This window comes from Hyperolius riggenbachi, chromosome 7 (assembly GCF_040937935.1).
Source record: "Hyperolius riggenbachi isolate aHypRig1 chromosome 7, aHypRig1.pri, whole genome shotgun sequence".
Classification (NCBI taxonomy): Eukaryota; Metazoa; Chordata; class Amphibia; order Anura; family Hyperoliidae; genus Hyperolius; species Hyperolius riggenbachi.
Genome location: NC_090652.1, coordinates 32911475 through 32933900, shown reverse-complemented (window position 1 = coordinate 32933900; position 22426 = coordinate 32911475). Strand labels below are relative to the sequence as shown.

General features: G+C 46.5%; 1 pseudogene; it reads right to left on the bottom strand.

Moving 5' to 3' along the window:
• Positions 1 to 201: 201 nt before the first annotated feature.
• Positions 202 to 320, bottom strand: LOC137526231 (5S ribosomal RNA; annotated as a pseudogene).
• Between the last annotated feature and the right edge of the window lie 22106 nt (positions 321 to 22426).

Genomic DNA, 22426 nt, shown 5'->3' with positions numbered 1-22426 from the left:
ACTGCAGGCCTGACCAAATCAAATGGGAAGCAAATGACTCCTTGCAACTATCATTACCCTGAAAGTTTCCATTAGCTTACTAGATTATAGAGGAAACAAGAGAGAGGGTAAAACACACAGGGGAAAATCACACTCTAATGTGAACTATATGAGTGACTATCCCTGCTGCTGGAACAAGCTTGGAAGCGCTTGTCTGTGATCAACCTGCAGCACCTGGGGTTCACAGCCGGTCTCCCATGCAGCTACTAACCAGGCCTGAAGCCGCTTAGCTTCCGCGATCTGACGAGCGCAGGCGCTTTCGGCTTAGTGTGGCCGCAGGCCCCATCTTTCCAGCATAGGGGAGAACGTCAGGAACAGTACCATTTCTTATGCTGTCTAGTTCTCCTGTAATGGACTCCCCCACCAGCACCAGTCTCCCGACCATGGCTTGTGGCCCAGGGATTTCATGCATGAGCAGTGCTGCCAAGAGGACATCCATCTGGCAAAATAAACTCAGCAGCTATTCCTCTTGGGTGTTTCCAGGATGGAAACCCAAGTTAAAATTGAGGAACCAGGGGAGGGTGCTTGATAACCCTCAAATAATAGCCGGTATAAAGACATAACCAAAGACACATACCAGAGAGGGAGTGGAGCTTGACTCCTCAGAACTATGGGAGCAAGAGCCTGCGGACGCTTCCATGGTCAGCATACACAAGACTGACCAGGATGCACAACCCTTGAATAGGTCACCTGAAGGTTTCCGCTCAAACATAATGAAAAGGTTTGCTTTACCTTAGAAATCCACCGCCTTACCGAGCAGACTAGCTCAATCAGCGGCTAAATGCGGCGAGATGTCCGCTGGGATGCACGCCGAGCCATGGAAAGCATTCTACTTCCTCCTTGGTCACGTAATGTGGAAGTCACATGTCCTCCTGTGTGCGTCCTTCAGCGGAAGCCGCTCCGGTGTGTAACACAGACTGGGGGAGAAGCCGATGCAGACATCAAGCACCCGCGCTGGCTCGCCTGACCAGCGCTGACATAGGGGACACTTGTATGCCGCGGCTCCTGAAATCTATCATGGTTGGCCAGCTCTCCCCACACAACCAGCATCCTGATGGACAGGAAAACAACTGATGAGGGTAAGGGAATGCTGCCTTATGTAGTGTGCCTGCCTGCCTAATCAATTATGTTAATTCTTTTAACTAGTATCCTGTCCAGTTGGAAATGGAGGGAGACAAGTCTCAGGGTTGCTGTCCTGAGACGTCCTGGAAATATTTATTAAAAAATATAAGGGGATAGTATTAATTAAAAACAAAAATTAAAAAAAAAAACTTTATGGTAGGCGTGACTAGGGGTGTGTGTTGGGGGTGTGGTTAGGGGTGTGGCCTAAGCATCCCGATTTCTAATTTTAAAATGTTAGGAGGTATGCAGATACCACTGATGCCAGAAAGATTAGCAGGACTGCCAGACAACTGGTATTTTTTAACAGGAAAACAACATGGCAGCACCATCATGCTTCATGGTAAATGTACTTTAATTCCATTCTCCATAAATAGATTGTACAACAGCCTGTAATAGATTAGCAATTCGAGAACTCACATGAAACTTTTTTGTATAAATGAGGCTTCTACAACTAAAAACCTTGTCTTGAGTTTTTGATTACATAGCCAGAAGCCTGAGTCAACTTCAGGCTCAGCAGGTGAGGCTGCTCCTTCTGCCTGGATTGCATCACCACTGTCGGGCTTGCGCAGGGGAAGGCCCAGGAAGATTGCAGTCTGTGGTGCACTCTGGGGTGGCCCACAATGCATCACTGCTGAACATGCAAATCATCTCTTTGTTGTCCCTGATAGCTAAACCACCTCAAACACTCCAACCTAAATAATCGCAAATACCTTCTGTTTTGACAAGGCAAACTTCTTTTTTGGTTCCCAAAGAGGGTCTGTGGGACTGATTGCAGCTGAACGGAGGCATGCGGGAGGACGGCGAGGGACTTAGCCGTGCTTATGGGGCTGGAGGAAGCCCCGGGCAAGTATCAAATCTTTCATTTACAGCACCTCTGGTGCACTTCTACAGTGAACCTGAACTCTTACACAGGATAGAAGGAAAACATAAAGACATGCACCCTGTATGTATTTAGAGAGTTTAGCCTGTGTAATTCCCCCTCATCTGTGACTAATCACAAGTTGTAATTTGATCTCTCCCCTGTGTCACATGACTGCCACGGCAGATAAGCTCATTTAAAAAGCACATGATGTTAACAATATGTCTGCTTCCATGAAAGCAGGAAGTAGACACACTGCAGATTTATTGCAGGATTTGTATCAGCTGTAAGGCCTTGTTCACATTATAGGCGTTTTTGTAAAATTGTAAGCACGGGCGGTTTTCAAAATCGCCCTGAAAGCGATTGTGCAATAATTCTCTATGAGAGAGTTCATATCAGACCGGTTCGTTTCCGATCCGCTCAGAAAAGCGGTGCTTGGGACATTTTTGAGGCGATTTGCCTCAATGGAAGCTAGAGGAAAAATGCAAAAGGCTCGCAAAATGGCTTTGGCAAGAAATTGCGTGTTTTTTTTTTCTTTTATTGTATTTATTTTTTCTGGATCAAAAGACAGAAGCGCTCTGCAAAAGCGCTTGCAAAATGGCCGCAAAAACGAGCAAACGCGCAGAAAATCGCCAGAAAAAGCTTTAAAAAACGTAGAAAAAAATGTCCACCACGGACGGACACGCGAGCCGAACGCAATGTGAACAAATAATAAACACAGGGATAACAGAGGCACCAATCAAGGATAAAAACGATTAACAACCATCTAAAAGGAGGGAAGTGGGTGGACTCACCTCCCTCAGGTAAATAATGATCAGACCAAATGAGCCATTAAAAATATAACAGTAATATTTATTAAAACAAATCTCCAAATGTGCAACGCGTTTTCACGGGCCAACATCCCGCTTCATCAGGCAATGAAGTGTGGAGAACACTAAACTGATCAAGAAAAGAGCCAGAGCACCTCTGTAAGAACCTGATCATTATTTACCTGAGGGAGGTGAGTCCACCCACTTCCCTCCTTTTAGACGGTTTTTAATCGTTTTTATCCTTGATTGGCACTTCCGTTATCCCTGTGTTTATTACATATCTAGTCCACCCTTCGGTGGAGGGGTGTTTTTACCATCTTTCCTCTATCTACAGAGAGCGACATTTTAAACCTGAGTGGGGTCAGGTTCTAATTCTCCCCACCCGCCTAATCAGTGGTCGCCTGTGAGGTGACCCGTACTTGTGAGTATATTTCATTCATAAAGTTCTGTCATTTTTCAAAAATACTACGTTAGATTGGGCTCTCAGTTTATACCTTTTTGTCGTTCAAGCAATGTGAACAAGGCCTAACAAAGATTTTTTTTCTTTAAAGGATATTTTGCTGTTGTTTATCTTTTAGAGCAGAGAGGATGTTCTGTTTTTAGGTCCGCTTTAAAAACAACATGGGACACCCTTATTCGAAACTGAAATGAAAATATTTGCCCTGTAGGCACGCTTGCGATGACCACAGCTGTTCACAGAAACACACACAGTCACATTTTTCCTGGAGTTTAATTTACAAACATCGCCGAGTCACAGATTACCCAATCTTCACAAAATCTGATTAATTTAGCATGTGCGACGGAATGCAGAAACTTTCTTTTTTTGGAATCCGTGAAAGCCAGAGCTTTCGGAGAAACTTGCCAAACACCATTATCTTGATTGAAACCACCTACACACACTTACGTACGCAGACATTTAAAGATCTGTTTTACAGGCTGGATCTAAACACAGATTAAACATCTCGAAACTTGTACACACAGTAATCTGCGTGTATTTTTAGATCTAAGAAGCCATCAAAAGTGGAAGTTTAAAGTTCTTACCAGCCGAAGGAAGTGGAGTTTCTGAGGTTCTTCTGCAATAGGCCCGGGATAGGTGGCAGTCCAATCTGTACGAGACAAAGAGAGAGAGAAAAGACAAGGTGAAGACAAAGAGGAAGTGGGACAACTATGTCACAATTAAAAGTCCCTGTTACTAGGTTCTCATTAGCTGTTATCATGCCGTACTCGTGATAATATTTACCGGCCAAGAAAGTAAAACTCATAAAACTCATAAACTTACAAAGCAATAGACAGATTCATTGCACCTAATGTCATGTCAGAGGTCAGGTCTTTACAACATCGAGATTAGCATTGCATACATTAAAGTGTTGTGCTAGGCAGACACATATCTATAGCTGTGTTATCTACAGGCAAGATCTTGGCACAGATTGAAGTCTGGTCGGTACAGACAGATGTGCAAGGCGTTATTTAAAATGCACAAGGCATTATTTGAAATGTAAATGGCTGTTTCCAATCACATCATTTGTATTTCATTTTGCACAGTATAAAGGTGTCCATACACAGGGCCAGCGCTACCATAGAGGCAAAAGGGAAATTACCCCAGGGCCTCTGGGTCTGTAGGGGCCTCCCAAGGTGTCTCCCCCCAACCTAACTATTGCTCCCTGTGGTCCCTGCAGAGTCTTCGGCAGAGTAATGTCTCACCTGTCCGGGCTTCGTGCACTCCTGTCTTCATCCACCGCTGGCTGCATCTCTCTGTGACCCGTGGCATGATATTATGTAATTACATGCGCCAGGTCATGGAGGAGAGGCGCCCCTGTGTGGATGAAGACAGGAGTGCATGGAGCCACGGACTGACAGAGATATGTGCCGACCAGACCATGTGAGACACTGCTGTCTAAGGGCTGGTTCAGACGGACGTTTGGAGGCGTTGCGTTTGCTGGCGTCGCGTTCAGCAGCGTTCGTGTGCGTTTGGATGCGGTCGCGTTTTTTCTTCCCCTAGGGGGACATTAGCCGTCGCGGTTAACCTCCCCTGGAAGCTACATGTAGCTTCCAGGGGCTCCTTGAACGCCAGAGAAAATCGGGACCCAAACGCCGCGTTTGTGTAAACGCGCTTGAAAGCTTGGTACAAACGCTCCCATTCACTTGAATGGGAGCGTTTAACACCAAGCCCTGAACGCTGGCTGTAAACGCTCTGCAAACGTCCGTCTGAACCAGCCCTAAGACTCATCTCTGGGCCCCATAATTGCTAGTTACACTCCTGCTGACATGGATCTTTAGGGACAGAGTGAGACCTGGCTGACCCTTGAGCTCAATATTCCCCTCCTCATTATTAGCTGGTATCACAAGAGAGGCTGACACTGACCTAGCATCGAAGGACTATGCTGGCCCAGTGCTGCTTGGATGCTGGAGTGACGCCTGGTTTTGGAAAAGAGACATGATTGGCTGAATCCTGGAAGTGAAACCGTTATAGACCTGGACAAGAATAAATGTGGTAAGAAAATGAGAGTTTCCCTTTCCTCTTCCCAGAGCCGGGACAAGGTCCTCCAGCACCCAAGGCTGAGACACCAAAGTGCACCCCCCATCCCTGCCACCCCAGCTGTCACACACTGATTGCTATTAGACTAAGAGGTACCCCCCAACCCCCCTCCCCCCCCCCCCCAACACCTTAATCTCTAGTTATCTGGCTTGCAGTCACTGCCATGTATCCAGGGCCAGATTTAGGCCAAGGCCACCTAGGCTATGGGCACCACAGGAGCAAGGGCACTAAAGCAGCAGGCTAAACTTATGCAGCATTTGCAAGCTTGCAAATGCTGCAGTGCAGGGAAATCAGGCGAGCGCCTGGCCACGGTACTTCACGAGTCATCTGGCTACCTATACTGGAGGGAAAGGGTGGAGGGGTCATCTGGCTACCTATACTGGAAGGGGAGGGTGGAGGGGTCATCTGGCTACCTATACTGGAAGGGGAGGGTTATCAGGTTAACTATACTAGAGGTAAGGGGCCATTTGGCTACCTATACTGAAGGGGGCGGCTGATGACAGTGGCCTTGGGCGGTAAAGAGTACAAATCTGGCCCTGCATGTATCCCCTTTTCTTCTTTCTGTCTGCTTCAAACACAATAGGGGAATGATAGCTGAGTGAGTTGAGCGCACCCTCCTACACTGCGCCCTGAGGCTGGAGCCTCTCTCGCCTCTGCCTCAGCCCCGCCTCTTCCTCAAAGCTACTCATCTTGCCCTTTCTTTTCCATTCTTCCTATCTAGCACTAGCAGAGTTGGTTCTACACTTTCTGCTGCCTGAAGTAAACTGTGGAGGATGCAATGAGAGAGAGTTGCTGATCTATCTATCTATCTATCTATCTATCTATCTATCTATCTATCTATCTATCTATTTACTGTATCTATCCATCCATCTATCTATCTTCCATAATATATACTTCATATCATTTATACCCCCATATAAACTCCATCACTGGCAAGAGATCACCATGGCCAGCCAGAGGGGCGCGAGACTGATCAAGTGCAGTGATTGGCCCAATGCCGGTGCCATTTTCCCGCCCACAAGACCATCTGCATCAAAAGGAGCAGCAGGCGGCTGTGATTGGCCGGTCTGGTGCCAGCACCCCCGGCCTGATTGGTCACAGCAGGTGCCTCCGGAATGAGGATGGGGATTTGGGGATGCTTGAATGAGGAGGGAAGTGTGTGTACCAGGAAGGCGGGGAGAGAGAGGCGCCGGGTGGCCCAAACAGTTTGTCCAAATTCTGCACCCGAGATTTATCCACCTGAATCACATGACTTTGGCGGCTTCATGGTAGGTCCTCCCCTGGCACTAACATTTTATATACTTTCATTTTAGGTACTTATTTATATGTAAATAACTCCCCAAGTGGTCTGTCATCTAACTCAGAATGGAGCACATTCTACAGCCTCAAACTTCATTTTTTAAAATAATAAAATGTGTTTGGCCGTGGAAGCAGCCCGAAGTGAATTGATACTAATCAGGGCTGGGCCGAGGCAGCAGAGGGAAGAGAGGCTCCAGCCTCAGGGCGCAGTGTAGGATGGGGCGCAGGGTGGGGCTGAGGCAGAGGTGAGAGAGGCTACAGCCTCAGGGCGCAGTGTAGGAGGGCGCACAACTCACTCAGCTATCATTCCTCTATTGTGTTTGAAGCAAAGCGTAATAAGAAAAACAGATACATGGCAGTGACTGCAAGCCAGATAACTAGAGGTTAGGGTGTTGGGGTCCCTAGGGCGCCTCTTAGTCTAATAGCAATCAGTGTGTGACGGCTGGGGTGGGAGGGGTGGAGGGGCGCACTTTGGTGTCTCAGCCTTGGGTGCTGGAGGACCTTGTCCCGGCTCTGCTGATGGTGAATAAAAGTATCTGAATATAGTTCTTACCGGTTGAGGAGAGTCTGGTCTCTGTAGAGCTGCTCTGAGATGTGATGAGGAGAAGGTCCAGCAGCCGTCTGAGAATTAGCAATGGAACAACGTCAGAGTTAAAGGGCTTGCATGCCAGGAATCTCCACTTTCATTTTACAGTACTATCGGCATCACAATATTTACATGACACACAAGCGCTAAGCGCTTGTGACTTATTGCGTGCTGCAGGCAAGAAATCACATGTCACCCCTCCCTGTACATACGCTCCTGGTATACACACATGCTATATGATACAATATTTAACCACTTCAGCCTACAGGGTTGAGATTTTTTTTACATCTGAGCAACTTTCACCTCCCATTCATTTGCCAATAACTTTATCACTACTCATCACAATGAATTGATCTATATCTTGTTTTTTCCGCCACCAATTAGGCTTTCTTTGGGGGGTACATTTTGCTAAGAGCCACTTTACTGTAAATGCATTTTAACAGGAAGAATAAGAAAAAATGGAAAAAATTCATTATTTCTCAGTTTTCAGCCATTATAGTTTTAAAATAATGCATGCCTCCATAATTAAAACTCACGTATTGTATTTGCCCATATGTCCCGGTTATTACACCGTTAAAATTATGTCCCTATCACAATGTATGGCGACAATATTTTATTTGGAAATAAAGGTGCATTTTTTCAATTTGCGTCCATCACTATTTAGAAGCCCATAATTTAATAAATCATATTGATATACTCCTTTGACATGCATATTTAAAAAGTTCAGACCCTTAGGTAACTATTTATGTTTTTGTTTTTGTTTTATAATTGTATTATTTTTTTTTTTATTAAAACTTGTATGTAGGTATTTTTTGGTGTGGGAGGTAAACAGGGGATTTTTAATGTTTACAAATGTATTTATTTATTTCAGTGTGTGTTTTTGCTGTAGTTTGCTATTTGGCCACAAGATGGCCACAGTCAAAAAGTCCTGGGAGCGATCGATCTCGCTCCCAGGAAGAAGAAAGAAGACCAGAGGTCAGAAAAGCCGCAGCGTCTGAAGAGACGCTGTCGGCTTTTCTCCGGGGGGGTCCGATCAGTGAAAGGGATTTATAATCCCTTTCACTGATCGCTGAGCTAACGGCCAGCACGGGGGGGGGGGGGGGGGGGCGCACGGGGGGCCCGCGGGAGCGCGTGTGACCCGCAGGAGTGCGCAGCCTACCTGGACGAAAATTTTCGTCCAGGTAAGGTGAATAAGGTGAAGTGGTTAAAGTGAACCTGAACTCTTGCACAAGACAGAAGGAAAACAAAGAGAAATGCACCCTGTATGTATTAAGAAAGTTTAGCCTTTCTAATTCCCCCCTCATCAGTGACTAATCACCACTGTAATTTGGTCTCTCAGCTGTGTCAGCTGGTTTCCTCTGCAGAGCAGCTAGTTTGTAAACACAGGATGTTAACCCCTTGTCTGCTTCGGTGAAAGCAGGAAGTAGACACACTGCAGATTTATTGCAGGATTTGTATAGGCTGTAACAAAGAAATGTTTTTCTTTAAAGGTTATTATGCTGTTGCTTATCTTTTAGAGCAGAGAGGAAGTTCTGAGTTCAGGTTAGATACTCACCTAAGACGGGGGATGGCTCTGGAGTACTTGTGTCCCAGAGTGCTTCTGAAGACGGGTTCATGCGTATTGCGCTTGCATGGGCGAGAACAGATTTCCGCATGCACAGTACGACTCCGCTCTTCCTTGGAAGTATCTATATAATGAATTGTGCGCTCTTAGTGTACAGTGTTCTCCCCAGGCTCTTTTAGCCGGGTGCTCCACCCGGCTAGTTTTGATGAGCACCCGGCTGTCATCAGCTCACCTCCTCCTATTCTGTAAGCATAATTGCTCACAGGAGCACTGGCCCTGCATTCTCTCATCTCGCCCCACCCGGCTATTATTTCATGCCACCCGGCTGGAAAAAAAACTCTGGGGAGAACACTGGTGTATATGTAATAACATACAATATATAATTGTGAACATCCAACTAAACAGCTCCTCACACAAGTCCACCTGAAAAAGATATATTTGGATCGCAGTCCTTTTTCACCAAACATATAGTGCATTAGTTATTCAATCTCACGGACGCTGCGCTCTCAATCAATATCCACCAGCCTCCAGCTTTCTGTGCCTTTGTACTCCGTTATACACATAAAAAAGAAAAGACAAACAAAAAAAACATGGTGTGACTCTGTAAAATAGATTTGACACCACCATGTGTAATCCAAATCCAGTGTGAACCCGCCACACACTCAGAACCCAGAGCTTCTCACCCTCTGTAATGACTGCCAGATCACAGACCGCACATGCACTTTATCACTAGTGATTATTCCATACTTCCTCCACCATCAACAACACTGCATTAAACACCGGGACACCTAGCCTTTCACCTTCTCTAGATGCTGCCAAGTTATAGAACAGCTACAGCATATGATAGGTTCCAGGCTTAAAGGGGCACTACAGCGAAAAACTGTAAAATTTAAAATATGTGCAAACATATACAAATAAGAAGTACATTTTTTTCCAGAGTAAAATGCGCCATAAATTACTTTTTTCCTATGTTGCTGTCACTTACAGTAGGTAGTAGAATTATGACAGAAGTGACAGGTTTTGGACTAGTCCATCTCTTTATAGGGGATTCTCAGGGAAATATTTATTTTCAAAAGCACTTAGTGAATGGCAGTTGCTCTGTCTAACTGCCAAAAAACTGTGTAGCGAGCAGGGAAGCTGGCCAGCATCATTGTTTAAATCCTTTTTAGGGAATATCTTTATAAAGAATAAAAGCCTTGCTGAGAATCCCCTATGAAGAGATGGAGTAGTCCAAAACCTGTCACTTCTGTCAAAATTCTATTATCTACTGTAAGTGACAGCAACATAGGAGAAAAGTAATTTATGGCTCATTTTACTCTGGAACAAAATGTACTTCTTATGTATATGTTTGCACATATTTTAAATTTTACAGTTTTTTCGCTGTAGTGCCCCTTTAATACATCTTCTCAACCACAGATTATACCATCTCCATAGTGCTTGTACTCTACCCAGCACCAGACCTAATAACAACTTGCGATTAGTCACAGGTGAGGGGGAATTACACAGGCTAAACTCTCTAAAAACATACAGGGTGTATTTCTCTGTGTTATCCTTCTGGCCTGTGCTAAAGTTCATGTCTTTAAGAGCATGAGAATGTAGTTCTTACCTGCTGAGGAGAAACGTGTCTTTGTTGTTCTCAGAAGTGGCATGTAGAGACTTGGACTCATTGAGAGCTGACTGGGACTAAGTGATGGAGGCTGACAGTTAAAGGGCTTCCTTCAAGGAATTTCCATGTAATTTAAATGTGCTGACGCCATAAAAACCAGGGTATTTACCTTTTTCACACCCCAGTCCCAGGACAAGTTCTAACATGTCAGCAATATATACTATTCAAAACTAAAAGCTAGCAAAGTGTATAACGATTTCCAGAAAAGGGAAAGTGAAACTAAATACAGATATTAGATAATGTTGTTTAAAGTTGCTAAACACATGGGGCTACTGGTGGAAGTGACAGACTTCCTGTTGCACCGAACACAATGAAGTTCATTCAGGATATTCCCGATTTTGTTCTACAGTATGTCTCCATGCCTCAGGCTGCTAACGGTTTGATTAAAAGCACCTATTAACCACTTGAGGACCTAGCCTTTACCCCCCCTTAAGGACCAGCGCTGTATTTTCAGATCTGTGCTGGGTGGGCTCTACAGCCCCCAGCACAGATCAGCTGGCATGCAGAGTGATCAGATCGCCCCCCTTTTTTCCCCCCTAGGGGGATGATGTGCTGGGGGGGTCTGATCGCTTCTGCATGCTGTGGGTGGCGGGGGGCACCTCAAAGCCCCCCTCCGCGGCGACATTCTCCCCCTCCCTCTTCTCCCTCCCTGCCCGAGAGATCGGAGGCTGCACAGGAACGGATCTGTCCTGTGCAGCCTCTAATAGGCTCCCCGCTGTCATGTGACAGCGATCCCCGGCCGCTGATGGGCCGGGGATCGCTGATCTACTACAACGCTGCTACTGTAGCAGCGTTGTAAAAATGTAAACAAAGCGGATTATTTCCGCTTGTGTTTACATTTCGATCGGCGGCCCGCAGGCTATTCACGGAGCCCCCCGCCGTGAATTGACAGGAAGGAGCCGCTCGCGCGAGCGGCTGCTTCATGATTAATTAGCCTGCAGCCGGCGACGCAAATCTGCCGACGTGCATTATGAGTGCGCGGTCGGCAAGTGGTTAATGGAGTAATTTTTAGCAAATGACTCGATAAGATCATTCTGATTAAAAGAAAATATTGCACTTAACCACTTGAGGGCCATAGGCTTACACCCCCCTAGTAAGCAGGCTATTTTTTACTAATTAGGCCACTACAGCTTTAAGGCCTCGCTGCAGAGTTGTACAACTCAACGCACAAGTGATTCCCCCACCCTTTTCTGCCCACCAACACAGATTTCTGTTGGTGGGCTTTGATTGCTCCCCCAGTGATTGTTTATTTATTTGTATATTTATTTATGTTTTTTTTTAAAAAAAGAAATATACCAATTTTTTGTATTACTTCTGTATCCCTCCCTCTCCCCGCCAGCCAATCACTGTGTTCGGCTGTCATAGGCATCAGCCTATGAGAGACGATCGCTCCTGTGTCTTCCAGGGGGACAGCCAAGTGACACGGCTGTCCCTAGTACAGCGCTGCCGTAGATCGCATCGCTTTACTGTGTATATAGACGGCAGTTTCGCTGTCTAACAGTCTCGTAGCGGAGAGCATTCAAGAGGAGATGTGCCCGCATCGATGCGCGATCTCCTGTAAACCGGCAATTGGCGTTGAGCGGTCCTAGGGCTGCCACCGCGTCCACTCTAATTGGCATGGAGCGGTCTTTAAGTGGTTAAAGTGGACCTGAACTCTTGCACAAGACAGAAGGAAAATATAGAGAAATGCACCCTGTATGTATTTAGAGAGTTTAGCATGTCTAATTCCTCCACATCTGTGTCTAATCCAGCAAGTGCAGAGATTGGCCAATGATGGAGCCCTGGCCCCGCCCGCCAGACTATCGGGCTCCAGTTAAACAGTTGTATGCTGATCCACTGCACAGTTCCTGCAGTTAGGAAAAGACACCCAGACCTGTTAAAAAGAAAGAAAAATTGGGACACATAGCTACCCATTTTATAAAAAAGAGAGTTTTATATTTTTGGGACACTTACTATTTTATGGCATTTTTCATCTTTGGATGTTACAACCCCCTTTAAGGGTGCATACCTTCCAACTTTTTGAGTTGAGAAAGAGGGACACTTAAGCTATGCCCCTGCCACACCCCTCAACACGCCCCCATCACACCCCTAGTCACGCATACCATAAGATTTCATAAGAAGAATATGTTGTTTTATAATTCAAACCACACTGGTCCTTTCTATCCTGGTTCATTTTCCTTCATAATAACATTTTAAAATTAGTACTATATCAATTTAACGATGGAAATAAAGTTAAGAGTCAATCAAACACATTTTTTAGTTGAGAAATATATATATTTACATAGAAAGAGGGAGAAAGTCCTGAAAGAGGAGGAAAAATGAGAAGGAAAGAGGGACAGAGGGACAGGGCTCCCAAAGAGGGACTGTCCTTCCGAAAGAGGGACAGCTGGGAGCTATGAGGGTGCTCCATAGACCTTTCACAGATACACATGGCAAAAGTGCTAGCCATTTTTGTAAACATTTAGGCTAATTTCACACCAGGACGTTGCGTTAGAGGGGGCGTTAAGGTCGCATAACGTCCCCCTAACTCAACGCCTGGTGTTGCTGGATCTGGACGTCAGAGTGAGCCGCGTTGTGCAGCTCACTCTGGCGTCAGTGATGCCGTGATGCGCACTCTTGTGCGCATGCGGCATCACGTGGTCCCGCCGGCCAATCGCCGCACAGGAAGCTCCAGGAAGTACACACTGCACGTCACAACGTGCAGTGCATATTAATTAGCCATGTGCCTGGCCAATCTCCGCACCTCCCCAACATTACTGAGCATGTGCAAGCAGTCTAACGCGGCTCAGCCGCGTCTAAAGTACTGCATGCAGTACGTTGCCTTGTGACGCAGCATTACAATGTAACGCAACGTGGGCACTGTGAACAGCCCCATTGATTTTTCATTACTGTGCGGTGGGCTGCGTTACAGGCTGCTCTAACGTGCGCCTGTAACGTCCCACTGTGAAACCAGCCTGAAGGTATAACATTTTTCATAAATTGCCCCCTTCCATGACTGACATATCAACCACACTTGATAGATTCTGTTGCGCAGGGCCCTAAAATTCCCATTGCCCCTTATCTGACTTGCGATTACCTTGTGGCAGGCTGTGGCAAGTCCCACTCCGTCAGTGGGGGTTTTGCCTGGCCCTCAGTGGCAGATTTGATTTGGTGGCCATCAGTGGCAGGTTCTGGGCACAGTTTGGTTCAGCTTTTGAAGTCCAACAGGCTTTACAATCACCCGAAAAAGAGCAGCAGATTCACTGTGATGAAGTCTTGCTTAACTCCAGTGCTCAGCAGGTCTCAGGGCTTTCCACAAACCTGTTTATTCTTCCCTGAGGAGATGTTCAGCTTAGGATGCACTCCCGGTAATCTGGATACATCTCAACCTCTTCTTGCAACATCTGCTGCGTACGGTTACCAGTGACATGTCCTCCTTGTGATCATCTGTATACAATCTCTTTGTAAATATGTCTATATTTACAAACCAGCTGCTAGCCATAAAAGGCACGCTCCCTCCTCCTGCCATTTAAAGAGTAACTTTAAACAATAATAAAAGCCAAAGTCCACTCTGTAAGTTTTATATTATTCGCTGTGGTGAAAAGCCAGCAGGCTCCTCGCAAGGCTTTCAGGTGGGACTGTGACATCATGCGACAGCGTTCATGTAAAAAGGGCGCCTCGGTAAATAGGGTGCTGGAGATAGGCGCTAGAGGAGTATCGGTAAAACTACCAATACTCTTCTAGATTTCCTATTCCTAATTCCTATGGTAGAATATCGGTAATTTTTTCAAGATTTTACTTTGACCTAAACTATCCTAACCCTAACACAAGCCTTCTTGATGCCTGACCATAACCGATCCCTCCTGGTGATGCGTAATCCTAAGGACCACTTCAGTGGTGCAGCTAGTGACTATGGGGCCCCATAGCAAAATTGATATGGGGCAATCAGGTTTAGGCACTCTTAAAGAAAACCTGAACTGAAAATGAAAAGTGAAAATAAGCATACACAAGTCATACTTACCTTCCATGTAGGCTACTCCTCAGTGTCTTTCTCCCCTGTCCCGCGTCCTGTTTGTTCACTGTGATCAAGGGAATTTTCCGTCCTCCATTTTGAAAATGGCCATTACCCATAACAGCTTCCTGGTCAGCACACAATTAAACTGTAACATCGCCCACTTGAGCCATAGGGAAACATGGACATTACCTGGTACAACAGTCTTCCTCTCAGCTATAACTGACAGCAACTGATATTTTACTGACAGCAACTGATATATTTCAGATCTGACAAAATATTGTCAGAACTGGAAGGAATCATTGTCAGAAGAAAATGGTGAGCTTCTGAGAGGAACTGATGGCAAGGTAACTATGTAATGTTCATTTGAAGTTACCTCATGTGTTTATTTTAAATAATTTTACTCAGTACAGGTTCTCTTTAAGCAATGCCACCTGCCCCTGTCCTATGGACATAAGTTGACTGGGCAATTTACATTTCCAGGCAATGTACAATGTGTTTAGTCCATGGGCACTGAGACAAGGTCAGAGGGTGGAGAAACAAAGGAAAGTTAATAGAGAACAAATCAAGTAACACCTGGGCCTCCTCCTCTCCAGGGCCCCATAGCAGTTGCTATGGCTATTGTTACGCCCCTGGGTCCCTTTACCCCTGCCAATGTCTAGCCCTAAGGAACCCGCCTGGCAATAGCTAACCCTAAGACATCCCCCTCTTGCCGAAGCCTAACCCTAAGACATCCACCCTTGCCGATGCCTAACCCTAAGACATCTCCCCCTTGCCTATGCCTAAACCTAAGACATCTCCCTCTTGCCTAACCCTAAGACATCCCCCCTTGCCTAACCCTAAGACATCCCCCCTTGCCGATGCCTAACCCTAAGACATCTCCCTCTTGCCTAACCCTAAGACATCCCCCCTTGCCGATGCCTAACCCTAAGACATCTCCCTCTTGCCTAACCCTAAGACATCCACCCTTGCCGATGCCTAACCTTAAGACATCCCCCCTTGCCTAACCCTAAGACATCCCCCCTTGCCGATGCCTAACCCTAAGACATCTCCCTCTTGCCTAACCCTAAGACATCCCACCTTACCCATGCCTAACCCTAAGACATCTCCCTCTTGCCTAACCCTAAGACATCCCCCCTTGTCTAACCCTAAGACATCCCCCCTTGCCGATGCCTAACCCTAAGACATCTCCCTCTTGCCTAACCCTAAGACATCCCCCCTTGCCTATGCCTAAACCTAAGACATCTCCCTCTTGCCTAACCCTAAGACATCCCCCCTTGCCTAACCCTAAGACATCCCCCCTTGCCGATGCCTAACCCTAAGACATCTCCCTCTTGCCTAACCCTAAGACATCCCCCCTTGCCGATGCCTAAACCTAAGACATCCCCCCTTGGTGATGCCTAACACTAAGGCTGTTTACACTTTATACAATTTTCCTTTCTGATCGTTGGGAAATTTCCCGTTGCGAGATAATCTCCAATGTGCTCAATTTCAAACATGTTCGATCTGCTTTGTACACATACTAGATGAAACTCAGCCAAGGCAGCCAATAACAGCCGTTTGTGCCAAGAATCTAGTGTGTGAAAAGTGGCCCTCAACACTTCAGCCAATGATTAATCTGGCCAAGCACCGACCGAGAGCATTGTTCTTCCCATTCACTTCTCCCGTCATGTGATGTCACGCTCATGCTGCTACGTCGTCCCTCTGTCCTCCAACTACGACTCAAGGACCCTTTCCTTCCACTAATGTCTAACCCTAAGGAACCCTCATGGCAATGGCTAGCCCTAAGACATGCCCCCTTGCTGATGCCTAACCCTAAGACATCTCCCCCATCAATGCTCTGTTGTTTTATAGCAACAGAGCACGTCTGCAAGCTAGCGATGTGTGTGTACAACCTCCACCTCTTTTGGAGAGACAAGTCCCTCTTTGGGAACCCTGTCCATTTGTCCCTCTTTCTTCCTTATTTGTCCCTCTTTTAGGACTGATGTAGAGATCTAAGTAAATATATCTACTGAAAAATATGTTTAATTGACTCTAAACTTTATTCCCATCCTGTATACTGATATATTTCTTATTTTCAAATGTTAATATGAAGGCAAATGAACCAGGATAGAAAGGGCTAGTGTGGTTTGAATTATAAAACAACATATTTTTCTTATGAAATCTGTATGGTATGCCTGGCTAGGGGTGTGACGGGGGCATGATTAAAGGTTAATGGGCATGGCTAGAGGTGTGGCTTAAGTGTCCCTTTTTCTTATATCAAAAAGTTGGGAGGTATGCAGTTGCACAAAAAATGCAGCAGGCAGGGCAATTGCCCCACACGGTTTCCATCAGTTAACCAAGTACCTAGAGGTTTGCAATCGGGATCAAATCTCCAAATGCTAGGGCCGGATTTAGGTCAAGGCCACCTAGACCATGGCCTAGGGCACCACAGAAGCAAGGACACCAAAGCAGCAGGCTAAACTGGTGCAAAATTTGTAAGCTTGCAAATGCTGCAGTGCAGGGAAATCAGGGGAGCGCCTGACTGCGGTACTCTGCTGCTAGCCACATTACAGCACCCACCCTGCTCTTTGTGCATGTTGCCATTATAGCGGGCAGCTATGGACTTAGGCAGGATTGCAGAGTAGCAAGTGTAGGAAGTGGAATAGCAGCCAGTCACTCACATCTCCGCTTGTCTCCAGTGTAGACGCTTCCTCTTCCCCTCTGACTCGCTTGTAACATGTCGATACGTCAAATGTGAGAGATGCCGATTGGAGGGATAGATGTACAGCGATGGTTGATGGACACAGAGGGGAAGCGGAAGCTTCTATGCTGGAGATGAATGGAGATGTGAGTGACACTGACGGCTGCTGCGTTGTGAAGGCGAGCTGGCTACCTATACTGAAAGGGGGGAGTGGGAAAGGGAGAGATTATAGGAGTCATCTGCCTACCTATACTGGAGGGGGAGGGTCATCAGGCTACCTATACTAGATAGAAGGGGTCATCAGGCTCCCTATACTGGTGGGAGGGGAGTCATCTGGCTACCTATACTAGAGGGAAGGGGGGAGGGGTCATCTGGCTACCTATACTGGGGGGAGGGGAGTCATCTGGCTACCTATACTGGAGAGAAAGGGGGAGGAGTCATCTGGCTACCTATACTAGAGGGAAGGGGGGAGGGGTCATCTGGCTACCTATACTGGTGGAAGGGGAGTCATCTGGCTACCTATACTAGATGGAAGGGAGGAGGAGTCATCTGGCTACCTATACTGGTGGGGGGGAGTCATCTGGCTACCTATAGTTACATAGTTACATAGTTACATAGTTACTTTGGTTGAAAAAAGACATACGTCCATCGAGTTCAACCAGTACAAAGTACAACTCCAGCCTGCTCCCTCACATATCCCTGTTGATCCAGAGGAAGGCGAAAAAACCCTTACGAGGTAAAAATTCCTTCCCGACTCCAGATGGCAATCAGATAAAATCCCTGGATTAACATCATTGGCATTACCTAGTAATTGTAGCCATGGATGTCATTCAACGCAAGGAAAGCATCTAAGCCCCCTTTAAATGCAGGTATAGAGTTTGCCATAACGACTTCCTGTGGCAATGCATTCCACATCTTAATCACTCTTACTGTAAAGAACCCTTTCCTAAATAAATGGCTAAAACGTTTTTCCTCCATGCGCAGATCATGTCCTCTAGTCCTTTGAGAAGGCCTAGGGACAAAAAGCTCATCCGCCAAGCTATTATATTGCCCTCTGATGTATTTATACATGTTAATTAGATCTCCTCTAAGGCGTCTTTTCTCTAGACTAAATAAACCCAGTTTATCTAACCTTTCTTGGTAAGTGAGACCTTCCATCCCACGTATCAATTTTGTTGCTCGTCTCTGCACCTGCTCTAAAACTGCAATATCTTTTTTGTAATGTGGTGCCCAGAACTGAATTCCATATTCCAGATGTGGCCTTACTAGAGAGTTAAACAGGGGCAATATTATGCTAGCATCTCGAGTTTTTATTTCCCTTTTAATGCATCCCAAAATTTTGTTAGCTTTAGCTGCAGCGGCTTGGCATTGAGTACGATTATTTAACTTGTTGTCGATGAGTACTCCTAAGTCCTTCTCCAAGTTTGATGTCCCCAACTGTATCCCATTTATTTTGTATGGTGTTAGACCATTGGTACGACCAAAATGCATGACTTTACATTTGTCAACATTGAATTTCATCTGCCATGTATGTGCCCATATAGCCATCCTATCCAGATCCTGTTGCAATATAACACTATCTTCCTCAGAGTTGATGATTCTGCACAATTTTGTATCATCTGCAAAAATAGCAACATTGCTCACTACTGTATCCACTAGGTCATTAATAAATAAATTGAAGAGCACTGGACCCAGTACAGACCCCTGTGGGACCCCACTGCTAACAGTCTCCCATTTTGAGTATGATCCATTGACCACAACTCTTTGTTTTCTGTCCATTAGCCAGTTCCCTATCCAAGCACACAGACTCTTCCCCAGTCCTTGCATCCTCATCTTTTGCACCAGACTTTTGTGGGGAACAGTGTCGAATGCCTTAGCAAAGTCTAAGTATATCACATCTACAGCATTCCCAATATCCACATTAGCGTCCACTACCTCATAAAAGCTGAACCGGACCTGTCTTTAGTAAACCCATGTTGATGCTGAGAAATAAGATTATTTTCTACTATGAAGTCATGTATAGTATCTCTTAGTAACCCCTCAAATAGTTTGCATACAACTGATGTTAAGCTTACAGGTCTATAATTTCCTGGATCTGATTTTTTGCCCTTCTTAAATAATGGGAAAACGTGGGCTGTACGCCAATCCACTGGGACTCTGCCAGTTGCAAGAGAGTCACAAAAGATAAGATAAAGGGGTTTATCTATAACTGAACTTAATTCCCTTAGGACCCGAGGATGCATGCCATCCGGGCCAGGTGCCTTGTCTATTTTTAATTTATTTAGTCTTGCCTTTACTTCTTCCTGCGTTAAGTATTTAATATTACAGTTAGAAGATTGAGACTCTTCCGCCTCTGTAATTTGCAACAGTGCTGTTTCCTTTGTAAAGACAGAAGCAAAGAAAGCATTTAATAACTCTGCCTTACCTTGGTCATCCACCATTGAGTTCCCACCCTCATCCTTTAGGAGTCCTATACAGTCAACCTTTCTTTTTTTAGAGTTGATGTACTTGTAAAACTTTTTTGGGTTAGATTTGATATCCCTAGCGATTTGATTTTCAGCTTCGATCTTTGCCAGCCTAATTTCTTTTTTACAATTTTTATTGCACTCCTTATAATTGCTTAGTGCAGTCTCGGTCCCCTCCTGTTTTAGGACCTTATAGGCATTCTTTTTCCTCTTCATTTTATCTTTAACCTTTCTATTCATCCATAGAGGCCTTTTTTTATTCCTAGACATTTTGTTTCCATATGGGATATACATACTACAATATTGATTGAGAATACGTTTAAAAGCTTGCCATTTCCCTTCAGTGTCCTCCCCTTGTAGTACATTATCCCAGTTCACCAAACCCAGTCCCCCCTTCCCTCTACTATAGTAGAGGGAAGGGGGGAGGAGTCATATGGCTACCTATACTGGTGGGAGGGGAGTCATCTGGCTACCTATACTAGAGGGAAGGAGGGGGGGAGTCATCTGGCTACCTATACTGGTGGAGGGGAGTCATCTGGCTACCTATACTGGAGGGAAGGGGGGAGGGGTCATCAGGCTCCCTATACTAGAGGGAAGGGGGGAGGGGTCATCTGGCTACCTATACTGGTGGGAGGGGAGTCATCTGGCTACCTATACTAGAGGGAAGGAGGGGAGGAGTCATCTGGCTACCTATACTGGTGGAGGGGAGTCATCTGGCTACCTATACTGGAGGGAAGGGGGGAGGGGTCATCAGGCTCCCTATACTAGAGGGAAGGGGGAGGGGTCAACTCGCTACCTATACTGAAGGGGGGTGGCTGGTGACAGTGGCCTTGGGCAATAAAGAGTACAAATCCGGCCTTGCCAAATGCTGATAGTGGGAAAGAGCCCTTATAGGAATGCAGACAAAATAGCAAGTTACCAGAGAAGAGAGGATGATACCGTCACCCCAGTGTACTTTGACTTGCTGGCAGGAAAATGTCCTACGAGTGTAAAATTAATTAAAAAAATCTTAACTTAACTCTCTGAAATGTGGTGTTGGATAAACACTGAGCTGTAACGTGTGATAATTAACATGAGAAATTCAACGTGAATCTCAAGAAAATGTTATCCATTCACCTAATCCAAGAGAAAACACTGACGCTCCTCTGGTTACACTATCATTCTCTTGTTATGTTGTGTCAGCACATTATACAGCAGGTACATTATTACATAAAGGCAGTAAATGAAGTTACAACAAAAGGACGTAGGTGAAGTGGAGAACTCAGTCCATAAGAGCTTGCAATCTAATTGGCAGGGGAAAACTGGTTGCAATAGGTTGGGGGGGGGTGCAACAGCACTTTGGGTGATGGGAGTGAGCAGTGGGGTAACTACAATTCATGGGGCCCCCAGCAAAACTTTGATGGGGCCCCCAGGAGCATAACTAGGTCCCCCCAGGCCCCCCTGCAGAAATTCTGGGGGCCGCAGCATGAGGGGAAAGCCATGCTGCACTTCGGCGGGGAGATACATACCTTGCGTGCGCTCCAGCGTGGACGTTCCTCTCTCTCTAGCCTCTCTGACGCAACTTCCTGTGTAAACAGGAAGTCACGTCAGACACTAGAGGGAGAAACGTCCTCGTTGGAGTGCACGGCAGGTATGTAGCTGCCGCTGCCCAGCCGCTGCACAGATCAAGGTATTGATGCTGGAGGGGAGCGCAGAGGGGAGAGCCCGAGGTGAGGGGAGGGGACGGTCCCCCCTCCTCGCCGAAGTGCAGCATGGCTTTCCCCTCATGCTGCGACCCCTCCAGCCCCCCAAAATGGCCCTGTGCGGGCCCCCCCACGAGGGCAGGGGCTGCAGGGCCTATTTTTCGCACCCCTTCCCTTGCCTCCTCTTGGTGCCCTTCACAGCCTTGGGGCCCAAGGGCAGGGCCGGGACAAGGTCCTCCAGCACCCAAGGTTGAGACACTAAAGTGTGCCCCCCAATCCCTCCCACTCCAGCCGTCACACACTGGTTGCTATTAGACTAAGAGGCACCCCAGGACCCCCAACCCTCCCAACACCTTAATCTCTAGTTATCTGGCTTGCAGTCACTGCCATGTATCCCCTTTCTTTATTTATCTCTGCATCAAACACAATAGGGGAATGATAGCTGAGTGAGTTTTGGCCCCTCCGACGCTGCGCCCTGAGGCTAGAGCCTCTCTTGCCTCTGCCTTGGCTCCACCCTGCGCCCCCTCCTACACTGCGCCCTGAGGCTAGAGCCTCTCTTGCCTCTGCCTCGGCCCCGCCATGCACAAGGGTCATAAAACAAGTGCGTAGCCACAAAAACAAGCGTAGCCACAAAAACGCCTGATCTGAAGGATGGTCCCCTGTATCAGAGGAAGGGAAGTTTAGTAGTTGTGGCCCCCACAGCTCTGGGCCTTCCTGTAATCGCAGGAGCTGCTCCCCTCTAGCTACACCCCTGGGAGTCAGGTTTTAGGAATTGAATAGTTAAAGTGTACCTGTAGGGACAAAAAGTTCCCCATTCACACAAGGACTTGAATCCTCACGCCTGTGCATTAGCACCAAGCTGTTCAGACCTGGCTTTTTAGCCCAAGCCCGAGCGGCTCCGTGTTACTGCGCAGGCACAGTGCGGCCGCACTCATCTGCCAGAGCCGGATCAGAAAGCCACTACTGCGCCTGTGCTGGACCGGGGAAGGTAAATGTTGCAGGCGCTGCTGCATCTGCACAACAGCCTGCATACTTTTGTCTGTATTTTAGGGCTGTCAGTGCTGGATCCCTGAGGCTTAGGAGGAAGGGGGAAGCCTCATTAAGATCCAGAGGCTTCCCCCTCCC